Below are 12023 nucleotides of genomic sequence, written 5' to 3' on the forward strand. Positions count from 1 at the left end.
TTAAATTGACTCCAATCAGTGCAACAGAGACAAAAAAAAAAGGGAAGAATGACAGAAGACAGAATAAAACCAGAGAAAATGAGGAAGAGCGAGCGAGAGAGAGAGAGAGAGAGAGAGAGAGAGAGAGAGAGAGAGAGAGAGAGAGAGAGAGAGAGAGAGAGAGAGAGAGAGAGAGAGAACATGAAGAGAAGAATAAAAGAGGGGCCAGAGAGAGGGGTGAATTTGGGAGAAGGTGAGAAAGGGTGAATATGAAAGAAGGTGAATTTGAGACAAAGTGAAAGAATGGTAAATGCAATGTCCGGAAAGGGATAAAAATGTTAAAAGAGGAGCAAAGCAATGAATACGGGGGAAGCGGAATAGGAGTGACAAGAGAAATGAAAAGGGAGTGATGGAGAGAGAAAAGTGTTATGTCGTAATGGTAAAAGAAAGCGAGATGGCAAAATACATGAAAAACAATTAATCGAGGAACAAGCAGAGAGGAAGAATGAGATGTATACAAGAGTAATGGAGGTAAAAGAGAAAGAATATAATGTGTGGTCGACAAGGACAATGAAAAATATATAAGAATAGGCTATAATAATGGATTGAAGGTAAGGAAGAGGTTATAATAATGAACTGAAGGGGAAGCTATATATGAATGACAAGATAAACAGAAGCAGATGGAGAGAACTTGAAAGAAAGAGTAATGATAGTATACGAAGAAAAGAAAGTCAAAGCAAGATAAACCCAATAAACAGAGAGAGAAGGATGAATAGAAATAATAAAGGGTAAAGAAAAGTGGGGAAGAATCATCCACTCTCTGAATATAATCTGGTTTGGGTAGCAATAAGAAGATAAAGGTGTCATCGTACTGAATAGATTAATAAAGACAGGAGCTAAGAATGGTTATTAGTGACTTTCCTTTAATCTTTGCTAGGTTGCGTTCACACCAAATGCTTGCCCATGTTAGCTCTTGCCGCACCCGCCCGCGTCCAGTGGGTCCACTTGAATGACACAGTGATGCAAAACTTCCCCCGCTCCAGCATGCATTTAGTGTGGACGCGCCCTTACCTTAGTATCTCTTCATTCCTTTTCTCTTCTTCTGATAATCGTTGCTTCCTCATCTCCGTCAGTCCTTATTCTTTACTTCATTCCGGCTATTTCCAAACTATCTTACTCAGCTTGAAACAGGCCTATCTAGTACTGAAGAGGTTAAAGAAGTCTATGGCCCGTATGCTCATTGGGTAAGGAAGCTGTCTAACACCTTTTTCTAAGCGATTTATTATGCTTATTAAACCTTGCTGTCCTCTTAAATCATTCCAGTGTCACCATATTCTGCATAAACAACGTACAACATGATATTAACCAGTCGTATCCAAAAATAAATCGATAAGGAAAATGTGTTAGGGAGCTTCATTAACATCCGAGAGTACAAGCCTATATCTAACCCCTCCAGGTTGAAAAGTCTCCCCAGAGCTGAATAAAATCGTCTGGTAACACAGGAATAAAAGAAATAAAACTCGACATTGGATTGAAGGAGTTTAATAAGGTTTTAACAATCTATCCTCTGAGTGAAAATCAATCCATTGTTTTTATTCCTTATTCATACGCTCATTCATTTATTTATCTGCTTCTCTCTCTCTCTCTCTCTCTCTCTCTCTCTCAATTTATTCATTCATTCAACTTTTCTTCCCTCCCTTCATCTCTCTCCTCCCCATAATTTGTCTTCTCACCGACTATCTCATTCTCCCGCTTTTCCATTCTTCTTTTCCATTCTCCTTTCCCTTTCTCTCTCTCTCTACCTGTCTTCCTAGCTTTCTCTCTCCCTTTCTTACATCCTCTGCTTTCCTTTCCTTATCTTTATGTCTTTCCCTCTTTCTTCAACTGCCTCTTATACTCCTTTCTTACTCAGCTTCCTCTTCTCTACTTTTCTTCTTCCTCTTTACTTAATTTTCTTCCTATCTCTCTGTTCTCATTCTCTCTCTCTCTCTCTCTCTCTCTCTCTCTCTCTCTCTCTCTCTCTCTCTCTCTCTCTCACACACACACACACACACACACACACACACACACACACACACACACACACACGCACACGCACACGCACACGCACACGCACACACACACACAATCACTGAAAAATTGATCTCAGAAATGCAACATGAACGAGAGGTATATGGAAAGAAAAGAGGAGGGAGAAAGAACTGAGAAAAGGGAGAGAATAAGCAGAAGGGAGTAGAGAGGGAGAGGCGAGGGAGACTAACTGATTGAGGAAGGGCGGGTGATTGAAAAAGAGGGGGGTGAAGGGGAAGTGAGGCGGGAAAAGAGGGGGATTTGAGAACGAGGGGAAATGGGCAGGGGGTGGTGGCAGTGTGGGGGGGGGAGAGGGAGACCGCGGATGTAGGGGGGTGATTTACGAAAGAGGGGAAAGAGGAAGAGGGTGATGAGGAAGGAGGGGGAGAGGAAGAGGAGACGGGGAGTTTGAAGAAGAGGGGAAATCGGAAGGGGAAGGTGAAAGTGAGGGGAGACGGGGAGTGTAAGCGGTGATTCCCACAAAAAGGGGAAAGAGGAAGTGATGGGGAGGGAGGGGGGAGAGGTAGAGGGGAAGGGGAGTTTGAAAAAGAGGTAGGGATGGAAAGGGGATGGTGAAAGCGAGGGGGGGGGAGGGCAGGAAAGGGTGGTGTTGGGAGTGATTTAAGAAAGAGGGGAAAGAGGAAGGGGATAATGGAGGGTGAGGGGAGAAAGTGGAGCCTGGTGAGGGGAAAAGGGGTTTAAGGGGAAGGCAGATGAAGGCTCAGAATAACCTGTTCACTCCTACGACGTTTTTAATTTTGTTTATTTTTCCTGACGATTCTGTTCATCTTTGGAGAGCGCCGCAGTACTGAAAGGGTTATTGAAGGATTTGTCTAACTCCAAATCATCTCTCCTCAGCTTAAAAAAAAAAAAAATTATATATATTTTCAAGATATCAAGAATGAATTATATTGGACGTCCTCGGGTAGAAGAAGTTTATGCGTATCGACAGCGCGAGGATCATTAAGGCAGTCATCTAATATACAATAATCCTGTGTGTGTGTGTGTGTGTGTGTGTGTGTGTGTGTGTGTATAGAAAGGGTTTTAATGAAACTTGATAGAACTGTTGGAACTGGGTCTCAGATGGTCCAGTTCCAATTTCATGTTGATTGACATTTTCTGAAGGGGTGTTTTGGCTTCTAATAATTGTTCGCACTGGTGTCACAATATCCGGACGTGGAAGAGGCGGCGGGTCATTTCCGTAGAGTTTCATACGTTTTTGCGCCCCTCCCCCCCACACACATTATATCTACACTCCAATGTTTTTTACTTCACTGGTGCTACAAACGGACGATTTTATTCAGCAGAAAATTGTGGCAGCTATGAAGATGGTTGTGGTAGTGGTGGTAACTGTGATGGTGGTGGTGGTGGTAGCTATGACGATGATGGTGATGATGGTAGCTGTGGTGATGGTGGTAATGGTAGCAACTGTGGTGATGGTGGTGGTGGTTGTAGCTGTAATGGTGGCAGTGTTGGTGGTAGTTGTGAAAATGATGGTGGTGTGGTAGTGGTGGCTGTACTGGTGATGGTCGTGATGGTGGCGGTAGTGGTTGTAGCTGTGATGGTGGCGTTAGTGGTTGTAGCTGTGATGGTGGTTGCGGCATCTGTGGTGGTGGTGGTGATAGTTGTGGTGGTGGTTGCTGTGGTGGCGGTGGTGGTGGTGGTAGCTATGACGATGATGATGGTGATGGTGGCTGTGGTGATTGTGGTAATGGTAATAACTGTGGTGATGGTAGCGGTGGTGGTAGCTGTTCAGAATGGCTCTCGTTTTGCTTCTAAGCGTATCGTTGTTCAGAAACTACTCTAATCTGGACAAGTGCTGAGCGGCCCAACAAGACTGCGAGGCTCTTGTACTTCGCTGATTCTCTCTCTTCCCCTAGAAAACGCCCTCAACAATCTGTGTTCCATCCAGGTCCCTTATTATCCACTTACGAAATTTGGACCAAAAGGAAGTTGAAATTTTGACAGTAATCATTTTCATATCAGCATAAATCGCGTTTAAAACAGGTAAAGATCATGTGATAAAAGACAATATCAAGTAGTTAGCGAAGGATTTAATGTTTGGATTTAGGCGTAAGTGTGCAAAACGAAAGGCAGTTTTTTCAGACACTGTAAAAGATGGATGGTCTACGATATCGTACGTTCTTTATTAACGGCAAAATGGAAGCGTAACATTATTCAGAGAGTTCTTGCTATATTTTCTGCTTTATACGAGATTTCTCTTAATCCTACGAAAATTATCAGTGCCAAAATTTTCAGCTTCCTAAAAAAAAAAAAAAAATAGTAACTCAAACTCGAAGTGCCCATCTGGAATGCTGAGTGAATAGAGATGAGAGGGACCCAAACTTGGTCCAAAAGTCTGATCATCCTAAGAACTGAGCAATGAGGGTGGAGTGGGAGGCAAACGAGGGGAAGGGGGACTTAGAGAGAGAGAGATGATGGACATGAGGCAAAGTGGAAGACTGGTGGAAAAGGTGGAGAGGGAGACAAACGAGGGGGAGGGGCCGTGTGAAAGAGGGGAATAGGAATGGGGAATGAGCTGTAGGGACGATTGAAGGAAAGGAGGTGGGAAGGAGGGAAAATGGAAAGGGAATGATGGAAGTAAAGGAAAAGATTCTGCGAGATGGAAGAGGGATGTGGAGATGGACGATTGAGAAGGAAGGAAGGATTTGGGGATGATAAAAATGAAAGGAAAGAACCTGATAGAAGCAACGAGGGGTGGGAGGCGAGACGAGGGACGAGGGGAGGGGTTAGGAAGGGAAGAAATGGGAAAAAGATAAGAGAAAGTGAGGGATGAGAGAAAAGAATACGATGGAGCAAGTTTTTAGTGTAGCTTTGAGTGTCTTTCCAAATGTGCCGTCTGGATAAAACCTCGTCTCTCCCTATCAACCATTGTGGGGAAAAAACAAGAGGAGGGTGAGTGGGGGAGAGAGGAGAGGGGAGGAGAAAGGGGGTATCTGGATAAGAGGGGAGAATTTGAAGGGGGAGATGAGTGATTACGGGAGGATGGCAATTGAAAAAAGGGGAACCGGAGGAAAGGGTGAATTATAAAACGAGGAAGAGCAAGAAGGAAATGCATGGAATGAGAGAAGAGAGAGAGAGAGAGAAAAACGCAGAATTTAGTGGGAAGAATACCAGAAACATGAGAAACAGATTAAAAAACTTAAATGAATTTCAGAGGAGACAAGAGAAACGAAAGAAAGGATTTTGATATATGAGAGCAGAGGAAATATTACGGGAAAGTTGAGCAAAATAATGGCTTTACGGGATACACAGGGTGGTCCTTAAATAGCTCCGGCTCAGTCTGCTTGTGTGGGCGTAGGTGTGGCAGTGGAAGTGTATGAAAAAATGATGCAGGATAAACATAGATAACCCTTCCTGAGCCGTCCCCGCAGAACACGAGAAATCACCAAGCGGAGTAGAAGAGATGCTATACATGGACCCAAGAGTATTACCAGAAACATGACATAGAGATAATCATGACACACTGAACATACTGACAAACTTTTCATTTTCCTCAGGTGCCCCCCAGACGATTATATTCAAGTCAGTAATTTCCTGTAAGCGTAAGGGAGGTAAAAAAAAATCACCCCTCCCCCCTGTTTTAAAAATCCACCGTGACCTTAAAGAAATGAACTATTTATAGCAAGAATATAATTTTGAGAAAGTCCTCTGGTTAAAGGGGTCATGAAAATAATTTTGCTTTTTCGAGTGACCTGTTGAATTGTTATTTATATGCAAGTTTGTGTATATATATTTAATTTCGTATATTCGCCAGGAAAAATTAAATTGGAAATCTTATTTATTTCTCAGGCATTGCACACCAGTTTCATTTCATCCTTCACAATATTAGTATTAAACATTTCACGTGTGTTTGTGAATTGTAAACACGTAGTGACTCGGGCTTATTTATGAGAGAGAGAGAGAGAGAAGAATGGAAGATATACAGATAGGAGGAGGATTACAACAAAGAGGAAGGAAGAAAATTAAGTAAAAAGGGAAAAGGAGAAAAGTAGAGAAAAGAAAAGGAAGTTGAGTAAAGAAAGAGTATCAGAGGGAGTTGAAAAAGGAGGGAAAGCCAGGAAGATAAAGAAAGGAAAGCAGAGGATGTAAGAAAAGGAGAGAGAAAGGAAGATAGGTACGGAGAGAGAAGGGGAGAGGGGAATGGAAAAGAAGAATGGAAAATCTGGAGAATGAGATAAGGGGAGAAAAGACAAATTATGAGGTGGGGAGAGATGAAGAGAGGGAAGAAAAGTTGAATGAATGAATAAATAGAGAGAGAGAGAGAGAGAGAGAGAGAGAGAGAGAGGGAGAGAGAGAGGAGGGGGAGGGAGGGGGGTTAGTAATCAGGGAGATGGGGCAGCACAGCAAAGAGAGAGAGAGAAAGACACAAAGAGGTGATCAAAAGAGCACTGAGAGCCAGGTCACATAATTAATAACATAAATAATGATAATAATAATAATAATAATAATAATAATAACAATAATAAAAATAATAATAATAATAATAATAATAATAATAAAAATAATAATAATAATAAAAATAATAATAATAATAACAGTAACAGTAAAATAACTACGACAAATAATTCCCATATCAAAGGCGAAGCAAACGAGGCAAGACCTATGCTAACCTCGGCCCATGACAACTACGGCAAGAGTCCTTCACATTTCAATTCTTCCACCTTCCTTCTATCCATCCATCCATCATCCAATCCTACGATGCCCCATGAGGAGCGTAGGAGCCCGGGGCTAGGCAAGTTGGTCCTGGCAATTTATAACTCAAATGTGGTGCGAGAAATGCGGAGACTTTTTCACGACTTCAACACTGACTATTACCACGAATACATAAGGAAATTTAAGAAGTGCAGCTTAAAGAACAATAAATTAAATATATGAAAGAATCTCTCTCTCTCTCTCTCTCTCTCTCTCTCTCTCTCTCTCTCTCTCTCTCTCTCTCTCTCTCTCAGTTTATGCTTCCCACCCCCACTCGATTTAATTCTGTTTAAAGAGAGCCTTTTCCCGTAGGAGGGGTTACATATAGTCTCCATTAACCCCTTCCCTACTAAATAGCCTTCCTAACTTGAATATAATCATCCCTTGGCAGCCTGAGTGAAATTAAAATAAAAGGTGATGATGATAGAGGTTAATTACTTAGTGTCAGGAAGAAGTCATGCAAATTATTACACCCCTTCAGTCCTAGCACGTGATTTCTGACTTATTCTTGCTTCAGTTTGACGTCCCTTCTTAACTTCACTCTCGCCCGAATGGCTTTGTCAGATAGGTAAGTGTTAGGCTAAGTGCTGAATGTTTTTTGATCTATCGGGTGCAGCCAGGATTCCAGGGGCTTGAATGGTGAGTGACAGTGTGGCTCATTGGAACTGGGTAAACTTTGGTTAGTGTCTCATTCCATCAGGCTCTCTAGACGTTGGGGGTGAGGAAGTAGTTTTGAATGACGATGAGGAGGAGGAGGACTCTAGTATTAGTAGTATAGTTGTAGTAGTTATTGTAGTAGTAGTAGTAGTAGTAGTAATAGTAGTTGTTGTTGTTGTTGTTTGCTATGGTAACCCCAGGATCATCTGAAATGTGAACCCAATGAACTACAGGCTCAAACTGCCCTTCTGCAGTCTACCACCCCCTTTTGGGAGTTAAGGGAGTGGCGGAGGGACGTTTGTATAACCACAAGTTTGAGTCGCCTGGTCATATCGATGCCACCACATGAAGGCCTCCCACTTCAGCACTGTAGTAGTAAAGAGTTAATGAAGGCTTTAATCTAAAACCCATTGGAAAAGTTGTCTAGAGGTAGCAAGAATTAAAAAAAAATGAATCATCGTACTGATAAGGTTGATTCTACAATGCTGTATGTCAATTATGCACAGGTGATGACCAGATGTTTAAACGCTTCTGCCTGACGATGTAATTCATTTTTCAATTTATCTAGTTAAGAAAAGCACCCTAGTAGTGAAGGGGGTCAAAGAAGGCTATATCTTACCCGGCCATTTTGATAAGTACTGTCTTCCCTAAGCTAAATAAAGTCGTCTGGTAAGAGCAAGGACACAGTAAAAATAAGCGCGCACGGGACGTCTTCTCAATGGCATCCCGCAAGGTCCTTTTCTTTCAGTTTCCTACTTCAACATGCCACTCCAAGATGTCGTTCTCCTCACTTACCCATTATATACCCCTCTCCTATCTTCCACAATATTTCCTTTCTTAATATACAGTAGCATTATTATAATTTAGAACAGATCAGACATCAATATTCAATTTATATTATAATTATACTTTCGCTAGGGCTGTAGGTTTCTTTAAAAAAAAGCTATTTCCTGATATATATAAATCACCTATCACTCTCTGTACTGCGGACATTCAGACATCAAAAACCCAATCTCGGACAACAAAAACTACCACTTCCTTTAGACCTGCTTTCTAAAAATCTCGAAATCGTACAGGAATCTCATGAGGCGCTTAAAATCAGTGCTAAGTCAGTAAGCATAACAGGAGACAAGTACTTCAGGAGACAAGCATAGCCTAACAGGAGACAAGCATAATAGGAGATAAGCATAACAGGACAGAGCATACCATAAGACAAGCATACCAAGAGACAAGCCTTGCAAGAGATGCCGTGTTGCCGCGTCCTAGGGCCACATCTTCACTGTAACAAATTAATGCCAGGTTAGTTTCATTTCTCACCCATCTATATACATCTAAACTCCATAAATAATCACCGTTTCTTGTACACCTACCCGAGTGCTTCATAATTTTCATCACCATCGTTGTTCGTCCACCTTAACTTGGCGGAGATTTTCGTAATTTCTGGAGCTTATTTTCCGTGACATAGTGGCAGAATAACATAATCGTAAGGCCATACTTCTTTGCCATCAACACCTCTTCGTGAATGCTATCTCTTTTTGCAAATCAGCATTCAGGACAGAGAGATGGCATTTAAAGGAAAAGTATAAAATGGACAGCTCATAGTATCATGACAGGTACCATTCCTGTATGAGATATCCTGTGTTCCTGTTATCAAGAGTACACATTAACCTGAAATACGTGACGTGTAAGTATTCATAAATCCACGTGTTGCATTGTAGATAAACAAATGGGTGTCGAAGGCAGGTTCCCCCACCTATACAGACAACCACAATGCTTTAGTGAAAAACTTCTGAAAAAGTTTTATTTATAATTCAAAATAGTAAAAAGACTGGTGTTTAAGGAATTCACTGCAAATGGTGCAGATGAGCCAACACGTCCTTGCGCTGTGCATCTTGGATAGAGCAGCTGGGGCGTCCACTCAGGAGTCAGACCTTGTATTTCCCAGCACCTCGTCGTGGGATGTGCCCTGGACCTACCCTGGCGAGGCATTGTCTACAACAAAGGGGCGCCACATTTCTACACGGTGTATGAGCTCTGATGTAGCTATAGAACGGATCCACGGAAACAATTGTTGACCTATGGTATACGGGCATGGCGAGACAGAACGAGGTTATTAACAACGACATCAGCAGTAACTTTGTCAATAAAGCAGTTTGCGTCTACTGTAATATATCGGCACTGGTAAGGTTACGATATTACACAGTGAAATGACATCATATGATGTAACACCTCTGTAAACAGTATACAGACACATGACTTAGTATACCTACATCACCACAGGCAGAACACACATCCTCCACGCGTTACATTTACTACATCAGCTACATCAGAGCGAACACTACACACAGTTACAATACATCTGTGTACCCGCAGTGTATAACAGTTTTAATAATATGCAATGAAGAGTCCTGCAACAGAAAACATTTGTAATATTTGTTGTGTCACTGATATACGAGTATGTTGGTAATTTGTTTTACGAATATTTCAATGCATAATTCTCCTGCATATGTATACAGGTGTATTATCATTCCACTCCACTGTAGCATGTTTTCTGTCTTGATCTATTTATCTATCTATCTATGCACACACACACAATATATATATATATATATATATATATATATATATATATATATATATATATATATATATATATATATATATATACATATATATATATATGTGTCAAATTACTTGTCTAGCAAGCAGTCTAGCTATCCATCTATTGAGAGAGAGAGAGAGAGAGAGAGAGAGAGACCTATGTATTATCGTCAAACTTTTTCTTCCGTTTTGGGGATCTTTTTGGAAGGATTGAAAACAACCTCCACTGACCCCTTCACTGCCCGAGGCCTCACCAGAGCTGAAGAAAATCGTCTGTCACCATCCACCAGAACTATAACGTCTTTATTATTATTATTATTATTATTATTATTATTAATTATACAATCAAATTCTTTTATATAACTGGGGACCGTGTTCCAAGTGGCGTAAGAGGCTTCGTAACACCTCTTCCGTAGCGATTTATTCAGTATATTACACGTTGACAGTATTTGTGTGTGTGTGTGTGTGTGTGTGTGTGTGTGTGTGTGTGTGTGCCACTTTGATATCGACATAATTTGCACCAATAAAGCAGAGAATGTGACTGGAGTGTAATATTCAGTACAAAAAGCAATACACAAACACAAAAATTCAGCAAACAACACAAAGCACAGTCACAATACTAACACAGCACAAGCACAAACACTATACAAACATTGACAAACATACACTAACACTGCACAGGCAATAAACAAACACAACAGACACAAACTCTGCATGGAAATACAAACTTGACAAGAACACAACAGAAGCAAAAACACTACACAGACACAACAAAGACTACACATCACTTTTGCTACACACACACACACACACACACACACACACACACACACACACACACACACACACACACACACACACACACACACACACACACACACACACACACACACACACACACACACACACACACACACACACACACACACACACACACACACACACACACTACTAGTACTACATACACACACTACATAAACGCTACTAGTACTACACAGTTACTTCCGTACTAATGCAACCCAAACTTTACCAGCATTACACAGACACCACACAAACTACAAACACCACACAAACACTACACAAACACACACAAACCACACAAAAGATCACGAACGCTGCACAAAATTAACACCATCCAAAACGCAGGGATAAATTACACAATAGCACACAAACACAAAACGCACCAGCGGGATACGCACCATGAAGGGATAAGTTACAGCTCGTGGGGTTAGATTTGCGTTGTGTTTCATGCCGGGTATCGCTTTACGGTGTACTTTTCATCAGGTTTCATGTAGATATGACTGTGTGTTCCTATTACTCTCACTGCCACTGTAAAGAATGACTACGGCTCTAAAATTGTTTGACTGTTTAGCTGTCTCTGTCTGTCTGCCTTTAAATCTGTTTGTTTATGTATCTATCTGTCCAGTTGTCTGTCTGTAAATATCCTCAATCCATCCCTCCATCCCTCCATCAGTGCATCCATCCATCTATCTATCTGTCTGCCTGTCTATTTATTTTTATCTATCTCTATATCTATCTGTCTGTCTGTCTGTATACGAGTACCAGATTATTTGATGCAAGGATGATCTGACCCTATAATATGTTAGAACTCTATTTATGAAGACCCACGGTGGTTCGGTGGCAGCGTGTTCGTTTCCCCATCCGTGTATGTCAATGCGGAAGGGATATAGTTACCTGGATTCCGGTAGTGTGTCCTGGCATGTGTTTCAGTATGTTCACGCTCTGTAGGTTCACACTTATCACACAGACGGGAATACACAAACACACTTACTAGCCACAACACAAACACAGCCCTCAACCACAACACTTCACACTTAGATGCCCACCCTGCACTGAACAGATTCCATCCTTATTCATGCATCGCCAGCTTGGGAAGGGATCAGTTTTGGCTGTCACTCTACCTCCGAGAAGACGGTCTGGTCGCACAATGGAATTAGTATCGAGTTTTATAGCTTAAGTTACAAGATAATATTGCAGTT

The sequence above is a fragment of the Coenobita brevimanus genome, chromosome 22 (assembly GCF_032717465.1).
Source record: "Coenobita brevimanus isolate Jiangsu-jjx chromosome 22, ASM3271746v2, whole genome shotgun sequence".
In the NCBI taxonomy this organism is placed as follows: Eukaryota; Metazoa; Arthropoda; class Malacostraca; order Decapoda; family Coenobitidae; genus Coenobita; species Coenobita brevimanus.